This window comes from Lathyrus oleraceus, chromosome 1 (genome assembly GCF_024323335.1).
Source record: "Lathyrus oleraceus cultivar Zhongwan6 chromosome 1, CAAS_Psat_ZW6_1.0, whole genome shotgun sequence".
NCBI lineage: Eukaryota > Viridiplantae > Streptophyta > Magnoliopsida > Fabales > Fabaceae > Lathyrus > Lathyrus oleraceus.
In genome coordinates, this window is record NC_066579.1 from 239251710 (window position 1) to 239265157 (window position 13448).

Below are 13448 nucleotides of genomic sequence, written 5' to 3' on the forward strand. Positions count from 1 at the left end.
GGCGGCAGTTGTAAGACCCCAATTTGACCCTAAGATCCCTCATGTTATCTCATCATTTGCATTGGCTTTGGGATAACACCTTTGCATTCTCCTTACCATTCATTCATTGGGTTTGCATTGGGAGATATCACTAATCACATTTGAATGTATCATACTCTATTTTTATTTGCTTACTAACTGTAAGACCCCAATTTTGTCCCTAAGATCCCTCATGGCATCATAACATTGCATTTGCAAAGCCTCAAGGATCATAAGCATCTTTGTTCCCCTTGCCTTTGGGTGGGACCTCTTGTGAGTGGTTTGAAATCACCAAGCATGCTTGAATTATATATTATTTCTTTCGTCATTTTGTTTACTAACCAAAAGCACAAAAATATGTCACTAACATCTTTTGTTTGTAGCTTGAGCAGTCACAAGATCTAAAAGCTTCTAGGTGATCCTTTGTGCAATGATATGGCCAAGAGAAGATGAAAGCAAGCATGGCAATGGTTCCCAAAGCTCTCATCCATCAAATATGCCTCCCTAGCATCTCAATTCATCATTTTGATCAAAGCAAGTCAAAGGGTTTGAGGTTTGTTTCTCAAGGAAACCCCAATTCATCTATGTACCAAGTGTGCCTTGCTCATGAAGCAACCTCAGTCCATGGTCAAAAAACAATCAAGGGAAGTTCTTTACTTCATCATTTCATGCATATTTGAACTTATTTGAGTGTCCTCAATCATCAATTCATCAAGATATGAGTTGTGGACTTGAGAAGTTGATCAGTCAATTCATCTGACTATTTTGAAATGCACTGAGACCTAACTTTTTATGTGTTGGTCAAAGGGAGATGATCCCAAGAGAAAAAATGTTCTTAAGAACAATATGAACAACTTTCATGTTCATCAAAATTTGATTTTAATCTTGGAAGATCATCATCAATTCCAAGACATTATAGGTCATTTTGACTGAAACCCTAATTTTGGGTCAACTTCCCAAGAACATAACTCATTCATTTTTCATGATTTGGAGGTGGTACCAAATGCATTGGAAAGCTTATTGTGTCTAATTCAAAAGTTCTTTTGAACAAAATTTCAAAATTTCAAAATAAATACATGTGATAATGCAAAACATTATAGGTCACTTTGGGCCAAATGCATTAAAATGGAAAAAAGTCCAACTTCAAGTGCCCATAACTTCTTCATCAAAAATCCAAATGATGCAAACTTTAAGTCCAAATTGATTGTATTGAAAATATCTACAACTTTGATGTTGGAGGTTTTTCCATTTGAGGCTTGCAACATCAAAACATAAGGGATTGAAGTTGGTTCATGGCCTGTTTTCATAAATTTCCAAATTCCAAATGAGTTTTTGTTCAACATAACACTTGTTCCTTATATCAAGACCTTTCCAACCATTACCCACATGCTTATGTTTGGATTTTCTAATTGGCATTTTCGAAGAGGTGAACATTTAGGCATAATTATGGAATTCATGATGAAACTTCATGCACAAGCCTTTGCCTTACCATTTGCACGTCCAAAACTCATCCATTTGTGTTCAGCATGCAAAACCAATTGAGTTTGGGCCTCACATGCGCCTGTACAGGCCCATGCATGGAGGACCCAAGCTCATGCACACACGAGTTCTCCAGCTCCTTGCATCACCTTGTGCTATAAATAGATGCACTGCTTCATTCATTTGGACACCCGGAATCAATCTGAAATGCTGCAGAAATCAAAACCTAGCCATCACTAAAGGAATACTCATTTTTCACTTCTGATTTCAAGTTTGAATTTCAACAAAATTAGTTGATCTTTAATACTTATTCCTTAACCTTGCACTCATATCATACTTCAAGTTCAAGCTGCAAGCAAAAGTTGGAAGGAATCGTTTGAATTAGAGCTGCTCTTCAAAGGTTTACATCTCAACTATTTTGATCCATATCTCTTTGTACAATGTGATTTGTTTGTGTCCATTTGGTTTTCTGAAGTCCTCGTGCAAGAGGCAAGCCAGTGGTGGCTTTGATTTTATGTTTTGATGAACTTCAGTTTACGCACCTGGATTTTCCAACTCTGATTTCTCATTCCATAGAAACTTTGAGTACAATTCAAGGTTACAGGGGTGATGTACATCACCCCAGCTTTCCAATGATATGAGGATCGCCCATTTTTATTAAGATTTTTGAACCTGCAAATGTCACCGGAAAACGCAAGCTCGCCGGAGAAGACGGTGGTGTACACCACCGTCTCTTTGCCAGATCAAATCTGAGCCATCAGATGCGTTTTCCAGATCAAATCGTGGCCATCAGTTGTTATGACTTCATTTAATGCCTCGTGTGTCTCAGTTGACTAAGGCATATGGTGAGCGCACGTGTGAGGGCCTTAGGATGTGCCACCTCAATTAATGAAATCTCATCCAACGCCTCTCCTTTTTTCTGATTTTCTTAATTTCCATTTTATTTCTTTTATTTCATTTAACTTCAAAAATTCATAACTCTCTCATTTTAATTCCAAAAAATATGGGACCAATTGCATTATTTCTCTTTTTAATTCTAGTTTCTAAAAATGATTTTTAATATTTTTTATTTTATCATTTCATATTTTTTGTGAATTTTCTCTTTTCTGGTTATTTTTAATTCATTTTAAATAGTTTTTGATATTCAAAAAATACAAAAATATTTTCTCAACCTATTTGAATGATGATGGATCCATGAAAAATATTCTCATCAATTTTTTAATTAATTTGAGATTTATTTGAGATTTTAGTTCAATTAGGTTATTTTTATTCATTTTTAATTGATTAAAAATAGTTTCTGGCTTTTAAAAATGCTAAAAAAAAATTGTCAAACTTTGTTTGACCTTGTTGAACTTGGGATAAATCACCTGGACTTTTCAAAGTTGATTTGAGGTGATTTTGAGGTTTGACATTTCTTTAATATTTTAATTCAAGTTTATTTTTAAATATTAAAAATGCCAAAAATATTTTGTTCATTTCTTGACTTCCGATCTTCATCCCACTTCTGTTTTTGATTGTTTGACCATGATCTTCAATGTCATTAGTCAACACTTGTTGATTGGTATATTCCATTTTATTTTAATGCACTTTATTCTTTCCATGTCCATTATCTTCTTCATCTTATTCTTCTGCTTTTCTTTTGGATCAATGAGTTAAAGGTTGATAAGTTAGCATTGATTAGGAAGGTTTAATCTTCCTTGATTCAAATCTAATTCATCTTGATCAATTGATCAAGTGAATGGATTTGCATTAAGGATAGATTGCTTCCTAAATCATGCAAAGGACTTAAACCAATACAAGATCATTTCTCTTCTTCTTTTGGCATGGCAAGTTGTTGGAACTTGGTTCACTAATCAAGACTTCTAACTTGTGTTGTTGCCTACATTATTATTGACCGGCCTCAGATAGTTGTGGCTTCTACATAAGTCCAATTACGATTGCTTAACATAGCGCTAAATTTGCCTTATGGCACACTAACTACTAACATTAACCATTGACTATTAACATTTAATTCTTGCCCTTTACATTTATGCAATTTAATATCCTTGTACATATTATTCATTTGCTTTTCCCTTTGCTCATTGGAGCACATGTTTATGTTAATGTCATTTGCCTTTTGCTCACTTGAGCACATAATTGTGTATATATCCTTGTGTTTGTGTTTTGTTTTGATTGTTGTTGACCAAATGCAAAGAAATGAACAAATGGACTTAGACTTTAGGACCTTCCCTATGTAAATTTGGAGTCAAAGAGCAACTAGGCATTGGGCCTTTAGAGTGCTATAAAAGTCAAAGAGCAACTAGGCATTGAGCCTTTAGAATGCTATAAATGTTGAAGAAAGCTTTGAAAGGACCAATCTCTAAAACTCTTTCTTGTTCATTCTTGATTGTTTGATGGAACTTTTTAATGTGTGTGTTCTTGTGCTAGACATTCCAACATTTAGCCTAAGTGAGGAATCATTGCCATGAGCTTCTAAGAGAGAGAGGTCCAAGAGTCATTGAAGAAATTTCCAAGGGCCAAATTGATTGTTGATTGCTTGAGCTTACCATTATTTTACTTGCATATTCCAAAGGATGGAAGCTACTTGGATCATCAATATGATCTCAAGAGAGGAACTCCATTTGTGGTCTTGCTTCTTATCTCTTCCCTCTTGTATGATTAGGACTTTAGCCATTCTTCTTCTTCTCTCCACTCTAACCCAAGCCGAAACTTTTTGTGCAAACATTTAACCTTTGCTTTCAAACATTAGAAACCTAAGCCTTATGATTTTGATTTTCAAACCTTCTTTTCATAATACTTATTTTGAATTGAATCTTTAAATCCACCTTGACCATATTTTGTAAATACTTTTCATTTGTAAATATAACTCATTCAAATACTTTTGTGGTTTCAATGGCCACCTTCTTAATCAAAACTTTTTCATAACCTTTAGCTATTAGGTTTGAGTTATCCTTGAGGTAGATGTAATACTCACCTATATCCTTAGTGATGAACAATGAGTCTTCCATGCTTATTATAGGGTTAACCCCTCACTAGCATGTTGAAGCTATCCTCACATGGTGGATTTTGTGGTTTTAGGTTGAGTTTTCTCCTTTGGATAACAAAAGACCTTAAGGTTTTTGGGCCAATCAATTCACCAACTCATTTTGAGATTTTTACCCCGAACTACGTGGTTATGATCCTAATCTTTTTTAAGATGGTACGTAGGCAATGGGTTTATCCATCCAAACACAAAATGTAAATAGACTTGTATATTCTTTTCTCATCTCTTCAATCATGTTTGCACAAATAAATTTTCACAAAATACCAACCTTACAACAAATGTGAAAAGGGCTCCCTAGGAGTACCTAGGATGTTTTGGGTGCTTAAAACCTTCCCATTGCATAACCAACCCCCTTACCCAGATCTTTGACATTTTTACTAGTTTTTGATTCGATAAAACTTTTAGGTTTTTGTTCGCTTTCTGACCATTCTTTGGATAAATAGAAGAGCGGTGGCGACTCGACTTGTATGGTTTACCTTGGATTTAGTCAATATCTCCAATGGTAACGAATACCCCGCTACAGAAAAGTGGCGACTCTGCTGGGGACGTTTGCCTAGTGGGTTTTGCCTACTTTTCATATTTTGTTGTATTGTATTGTATGTTGTTTTGTGACATATTTTTGTGCAATTTGGGATTACTGTATTGTATGTAATGATTGAATTGCTTGAAATATTAATTCCTTGTATGCTTGGTGATCTTTGTGAGATGAGTTCTATACCCGAACTCGAGTGCACTTAGGATAGGAGAATGGCATAGTCTTGTTGACTTGAGCGGAGTTATTCCTTAGCAAGTTGACTTGCAAGTCCATTCACTTGGTGGATGTCATGTTGGGATCAATAATGTCACACAAGTAGTTGTGGTTAGACATTACTCTTTCCAATATAGACTTTAGAAGCCAAGGACCTTAGTTTACCCAGGCCCATCTTGGCCTATTCTTAGGATGTAGTGCGAAAGTCGTTCAAGTGTAAGATTTGATACGATTGTTACGCGATACTACACTCATAAGAGTCTCTCTTGAGCTCTCATTTCACCTCCTCCAATCAAGCGGAAACAAGCCCAAGCCAATTGAGATCCAGATCGAGCTTCCTCACTGAAAATAGAAGGTGAAATTTGTCAAACTTTCTCTCTTCGATTCTCTCTCAATTCTCCATCATTTCAATTAATTTTTGGTTGGCTGAAGTCCTACCAATGTAGGCAACAAGATTGAGTTGCTTTGAGGTCAAATCGGAGCAACTCAGTTCATACTCCTCAATTTTCAATTCCACGTATCTTTCAATATAGTGAGAATTGGAGAATTTTGAAGGCAGATTTGGATTCCTGACATTTTTCTCTTCAAATTAGTGTATTCACTTTTTATTTTAGTGAAGGTTGATGGTGGACCAGTCCGGTGAGGCCCACCGGAGAAGATGACCGGAGCCCTAGCTCCGGTGGTGCGTTGGCACCCTCCCAACCTTCTGATTCATTTGAAATGTTTTAATCTTGACCGCTCCTTGTGATTACCATCCCTATGACGCATTAGCTGAGGTGTATGGTGTGAAACGCACGCTTGGCCATTAGATCTGCCACTTCAATTAATGAGGGAGATCTGATGGCCCTTTGCTTTTTTGTATTTTCTGATTTTTCATTTAATTGTCTTATTTTGTTTAATTCATAATAAATCCATTTTTAATCCAAAAAATATGGGACTTTCACCAAAAATCTTTAAATATTTTTCTTTTCCATATTCTGAAGTAAAATTATTTTTGGGATTAATTTTGGTATTTTTCATGAATTAAATGTTTTTATGCATATTTTTAATTGTTTAAAATTACTTTCGACTTTTTGAAAATTGTGAAAAAATTTGTCTAAGGTCCTTTGACCTTGTTTGACCTAGGATAAATCCCTTGGCCATTTATTTAGTGATTTGAAGGGATTTTAGATTTAGACCAAATTAAAATGTATTTTAATTCATTTTTTAATGTGATTTTTAATTGATTAAATGTTTAAAAATTATGTTGAGCTACTTTGATGGTCTTGTGAAGTTTGACTTTCTGTTTGGGCCTTGGTCATGATTGATTTAACTTTTGTTGGATCAAAACCATTGGATTTATGGGATTGATGAAATGTACATTTCATCTCCCAAAATAAATGGATGGTTTTGGTTTGATGAAATTCCTCTCATGGTCAATTTGTGTTTCTATCTTCCCCTCCCTCTTCATCTTCATCCCTATTCTTTCTCATTCCCCCATTTGACCAATGAAATCTCTAATGTCTAAAGGCTAATTGATTCATCAATGACCTTGTGTCAGATGAATCAATACAAATATGACTGAGATAGGTCCCACCCATTTTTTTAGTGTGGTATGTTTTAGGAGTTTGGTTCCTTGTACCAAATCTCTAACATGCATTAACACCTATATTTGTATTGCCCGACCTCAGATAGTTGTGACTTCTACATAAGTCCAATTACGATTGCTTAACATAGAACTAAATTTGACCCTCAAGGCATAACATTCTAGTAAGTGAGATTATAAGTCTCCCATTCTTCATGGCATTGTGTGGGTACTTGACCTTTTTGCCTTTCATGAGAGCTAGTGGCATACTTCTTGAATTATCCAAGTTGGAGCCCTTCTCGTGGGAGATGTCTTGGTTTAAGGATTCATACTTGTGAATGAATTGTTAAGTGTTCTCCAAAGAAGGACTTAATCAATTAAAAATTACCTCTAACACCACTAACTTTTGACTAACATTTGACTAACTCTTATTCATTATGATTTTACTTTCAAGTCATTTACTTTATGCAATTTATCTTTCAGTCATTTACCATTCATTTCCATTTACATTTTCATATAACTTGTTTATGTTTCAATCCTTTTCTTTTTGCTCATTTGAGCCATATCTTATGATTGTATGTATTTGTTTATGTGTTTTGATTTTGTTTGTGGTCTTAGGGCCTTAAAACACCTAATAACAACAAAAACCCTAAAAAACATATGGTGGATTGTTGGATTTGATATGAGCTTTGGACTTAGAATTAGGCAATATCCCATGTGCTAAAGGACTTGGCCAATGCCTACATTTGAGACTAAGCTACCTTTGAATTGTGCTTTCATCTGATGCAAGACTTGAGAATTTCTTGGATTTATCTGCTACTTTGTCTTTGTGCTTAATTGCTATTTTGATCTTGGGTCGGATGTTTTGGTACTAAGTTGATCAAGGAATATTTCATCTGGTACATTGGAAGAGAATAAAGACAATAAAGACTGCTAACTATTGGAATGCTTGCTTGGATGTGGCCATCTTTATTTGATGCCTTTATTTTTATGATGTCTAGATATTGATCATTGCTTATTAATCATTGCTTGATTAAAGTCCAAAGGAAAATGGGTTTCTATATGACATTCTTGTCTGTTGGATTGCATCTCATTGATCAGATCTTTTTAACTCTTAACTTTTAAATTTATGCTTAAGATAGCCTTTTCATCTCCTCCCACTTCTTAAATTTCAAATTCCTCCCTCTTTTCAAAAAAAAATCTTTGCTTGTGATTTCAACTTTAGACATTGTTTAATGATTAGAAACCATGGCCTTATGCCATTGAATTTTCAAATTCTTTCTTAAATCAATTTTGTAAATAAACTTAACCATATTGACTTAAATTTCAAAAGACAAAAAGAACTAATAACTTCATTCAAATTTTTGGCCCTTTTGACTTTCTGTTTGGGCCTTGGTCATGATTGATTTAACTTTTGTTGGATCAAAACCATTGGATTTATGGGATTGATGAAATGTACATTTCATCTCCCAAAATAAATGGATGGTTTTGGTTTGATGAAATTCCTCTCATGGTCAATTTGTGTTTCTATCTTCCCCTCCCTCTTCATCTTCATCCCTATTCTTTCTCATTCCCCCATTTGACCAATGAAATCTCTAATGTCTAAAGGCTAATTGATTCATCAATGACATTGTGTCAGATGAATCAATACAAGTATGATTGTGATAGGTCTCTCACATTTTTTTAGTGTGTGGTATGTTTTAGGAGTTTGGTACCTTGTACCAAATCTCTAACATACATTAACACTTATATTTTTATTGCCCGGCCTCAGATAGTTGTGACTTCTACATAAGTCCAATTACGATTGCTTAACATAAAGCTAAATTTGACCCTCAAGGCATAATATTCTAGTAGGTGAGAGTGTAAGTCTCCCATTCTTCATGGCATTGTGTGGAGACTTGACATTTTTTCCTTTCATGAGAGCTAGTGGCATATTTGTTGAATTATCCAAGTTGGAGCCCTTCTCATGGGAGATGTCTTGGTTTAAGGATTCATACTTATGAATGAATGGTTGAGTGTTCTCCAAAGAATGACTTAATCAATTAAAAATCGTCTCTAACACCACTAACTTTTGACTAACATTTAACTAACTCTTATTCATTATGCTTTTACTTTCAAGTCATTTAATTGATGCAATTTATCTTTCAATCATTTACCATTCATTGTCATTTATATTTTCATATAACTTGTTTATGTTTCAGTCCTTTTCTTTTTGCTCATTTGAGTCATAACTTGTATATATGTTAGTACTGTTATGATAAAGAAAATATTCTTTTTGTGATTTTTATCTTAAAAATAATTTCGAAAATTCCAAAAAATAAAAATGTGAAATTTAATTTTTCTCATACCAAAAATATCATAAATTTAAAACTTTATAAAAATCCGGATTTTTCGATTTAGAATTTGTCTTGAATATAACCTTTAACATCAAGATTTGGTATTGATTTCCTTTGGGATGAAACTTGGTCTCTATGAAGAACGCGTTAAAACAACTTCTCTGGTCATTCTGGTTTTTTTTTTCTTAAATGATAATAATATCTAATTATTGATATTAATAATAGTAAATCACTACAAATAATTCTTAAGTAAATTAATGAAAGACGTTATTAAAACAAAATCATTCACTATAATTAAAACCAATCAAAGAAATAAAAATTTTAAAAAAAATTATGGATTTTTTACTTATGAAGAAATAATAATTGATAACTTTGGCTAATGAATAAAAACAAGGTACTAGTAATAATACCAAGAAAAAGGACTTTTTTTAATTAATTTTTTTAGATTAAAAATATATTAAATTCGAAAAATAAAATAAAAATTGTAAATTTTGATTTCTTTTTTATATCAAAATAAATAATATAATAAAATAAATCAAAAGTAAAAATAATAACTAACTAAAAACAAATTTTGATTGAAGGTAAAACATAGAAAGGAGAGTGTTTATTCAAAATAGGATTGACTCCAAAGAATAATATGTTAATTAAAATCGATTTCTATTTTTGACCCAACTTACAAATGATATTAATACCATTTTTTCTCTTGTTTTTTTTCTTTTTATAAATGCATAAAATAATATTTAATTTTTTAAAAAATGCAATGTACTTATTATTATTAATATTATTTTTTATAAAGAAAAAAATGAGAATATTCTAAAATAAAACAAAAGTTGGGACTCAAACCCGGGATCACTCCCTTGTAACCTCTTACACATGCTCTCTTACCAAATAGTTCAATGTATTTAGTTGAAATAGAGTGGAACCATAATACTAATATGTTAATGAGAGTTAATATATTAATAATATTAAAACTTCTATAATTTCATCAACTTATACTTTTATTAAGTAAATAATACCCCTAATTAATTGATTTTTTAAAATAAGACATATTATCCTAATTATTAACTTTCCTAAAATTAATAGTAGTATCATTTTTAACATGTTCCTACAAATTATATTTTTTTTTCAAAAATTTAAATAATACCGTTGAATTAAAATCAACTCCTTAGAGGGACTAAAAAATTTGAATGGTGTCCCTTTGACTTTTTAGGTCATTTGACTAGATGACTGGTATGCTCTGAATGTGTTGGTGTCAGTTGAAAATGAAAATGAAAAGGTCGTCAAAATTTGGGGTGCGACAATTAGGAGGTAGATTTCTTTTTCAAGCAAAGCAATAGAATCAAGTAGGTTATCATCAACATCTTCTTCTATTGTTCCTCATCATTTTCAATGTCATTTTTGGAGGCAACACCTTTGTTTATTTTCTCTGATTTATCATTGATGGGTCATCTTAAAGGTGAGTAATGAGCCTACTAGTCCATCTACTTTGATAGTTCCAATGTCTTGAGCTTCTTAAATTTCTATAACTTTCATGTCAAACCTCTTTGAAAGACATCTGAGAATTTTCTGGCCAGGTTTTCTTCAAAAATTTCACCATGAGAAAATGAGTTATTGGTTATGTCACGGAGTCGAACATTGAAATCAGTAATTGTTTCATCTTTCATCGTTATGTTTTCAAATTTGGTAGTGAGGATTTAAAGTCTTGACATGTGTACTTTTAAAGTGCCTTCATAAGCAATCTTGGGAGTCTCCCAAGCTTCTTTAGCAACTGGACACATATTGATGAGTCTAAAAATATTTTGTCAACTTCATTGTAAATGGCATTGAGAGCACGAGAGTTGCCATGAGCTCCTTCATCTTCCTTTTTAGACCAGTCTTTCTCTAGCTTCAGGGATTGTGTTTCATCTTGTGCAGTAACCATTGGGGGTATCCATCCTTTAATGATTATTTTCCATATTTTGTTGTCCATTGGCTCGAGGAAAACAACCATGTGGGCTTTCCAATATTCATATTTTGCACCACCTAGAATAGGTGGCCGATTTACATATCCTATTTCTTTAGCATTGTCCATTCTTAATGGAATGTATATATCTCATAGAGCTCACGCAACCTGAACTGGGTGTCTGCTCTGATGCCAATTGTGTTAATTCCTTAGGATTGGCATTAATTTTAGAAAACAAATAATGTAATCATCTTTGTTGTTTTAATATGTTGGGTTGAAGAAATTCAACATCTGGACCAACATGTCATGTACGATGTCACGACATCAGGTCTGTGACATCGCACATGTGTAGAAAACTGAATTAATTAATTCAGTATATATTCTGGGATCAGCAAGGATATCTGGTGAATATCCTAACTCCCATGTGGAGGTCTTGAAGACTCAATCAGAAGATATATAGGCTCAAAATATGGAGATATATATGGAGAGATTCTAGGATTGAAGACCTTGTTTGTAGCAGAATTTTTCTGCTGAAGTTGTAACAGCAAAGAACAAGTCTGCTGCGATTTCTGAAGGCCCAAATCCAGTTGGGTGATTAGGTTATAAATAGCTGATTGTAACCTAGTTTTTGTAAGCCTCTTAGAATGAATTTTTAGGGGTGTGTGTAAGGTAAACCTCCCAATCTGTGGGAAGGTTACCATGTGTTTCTCAGTGTTCAAAGCTGAGAGTGTTTGTAACTCAAAGCCTGTAGGCAAGAGTGATTTTGTTCTTGAATGAAGTTGTGAAGCAAGTTCAAGGTGTGTTAACATTACATTGTATTTGTAGTGTTAGGAATGGAAACTGGAGGTTTCTATCTAGGAGTTCCTAGGTATAGATTGCATTGGGTAGGGATTAAGTGAAGAGTTGTAAACGGGTGAGTTTAACTCTGAATTAATACTGCTAATAGTGGATCTTCTTCCTGGCTTGGTAGCCCCCAGATGTAGGTCATGTTGGACTGAACTGGGTTAACAATTTCCTGTGTTTGTTTTCCTTCTGCATGTGTTTATTACTGTCATAACTCAGCAGGTATTCCAGTCAGCTTATCAAGATGATAACTGACCTGGCATATAGCCTTCTGTTTGAATGTCAATCAGAATGGTGTAACATTCATCAGGGACAGTGCATACTGAATGATAAGCAGGTTAACTTCAGTTCAGTATTTATTTAAGTCTGTTCTTTTCAAGGATAACAGACCTGGCTGAAGGATCATTGTGAAACTGTCAAACTGGATGTTTTGACAGTTGATACTGAAGGCTGATACTGAAGTAGAGACTAGTTGGTCCTTTACAGTACTGCAAACTTAGCACAGTACGTTTCCAGAAACATAACAGAATCAGCATATGTTCTGGATGTCGAACTGAATGTTGTGACATTCATTCCCAACAGCAGGTGCTAAAGTGTAGGATGATTGGTTTTTCTAGTTCAGTGTTTTTCTCAGGCTATTCTTCAGGGATTCAATAGCTTAGAGAAAAACCAGGAAACCAACTACTAACCTACAATTAATGAACCTAACAAATAGCCCAGTTGTTAGCAATCTAATAAGTGGAAATTAGATTATCGTGTTCAACCTTTAATTCAGGAAATACAAGTAAAAGAAAAACACACTAGAACAATGTAACAGATGATGTCTAAAATCAACAGTAAGACACCATGCTGATAACTGTGGAAGAAAACAACAGAAGTGAGTGCTAGGATTGATTTCTGTTGAGTCCTTCTTCCTGATGCACAGAACCAGGCGTTCATACATTCTAGGGTGACATAGAATGAGATGTCGTGACATCTGTGAACGTATGCATATTAGTACAGTGGTTAATAACTATCTTGCTGTATTAGTTAAAATGTTAGATCAGATGTCATGACTTGGAGTAGAACATCTGAATTCTGACTACACCAGAATTTCAAATTGAAATTATGTTTTCTGAATGCCAATATGTCAAAAACAATGTTGCAATAATGTGTATGACAAGATTAGTATGTCATCTATAAAAATAAGAATAGGTAAAAATGACACAAGGAATTGTTAACCTAGTTTGGTGCAAAGTTACCTACGTCTTGAGGGTGTTAACCCAAGAAAGGAAATTCACTATTAATAATCAAAGGTACAAATTGTTCTTAGTTGAACCCTCCTAGTTCAATGCCCTTTTTCCTAGAAGTGTCCATGAATTCCTATTCAAGACTCTCCCTGAATATGAGACCCTTCTCACAATCTCTCCTAAGTGTTTGGAAAATTACAATATATTTAGAATGATAAGTAATTACAACTAAAAATACTATGTTTC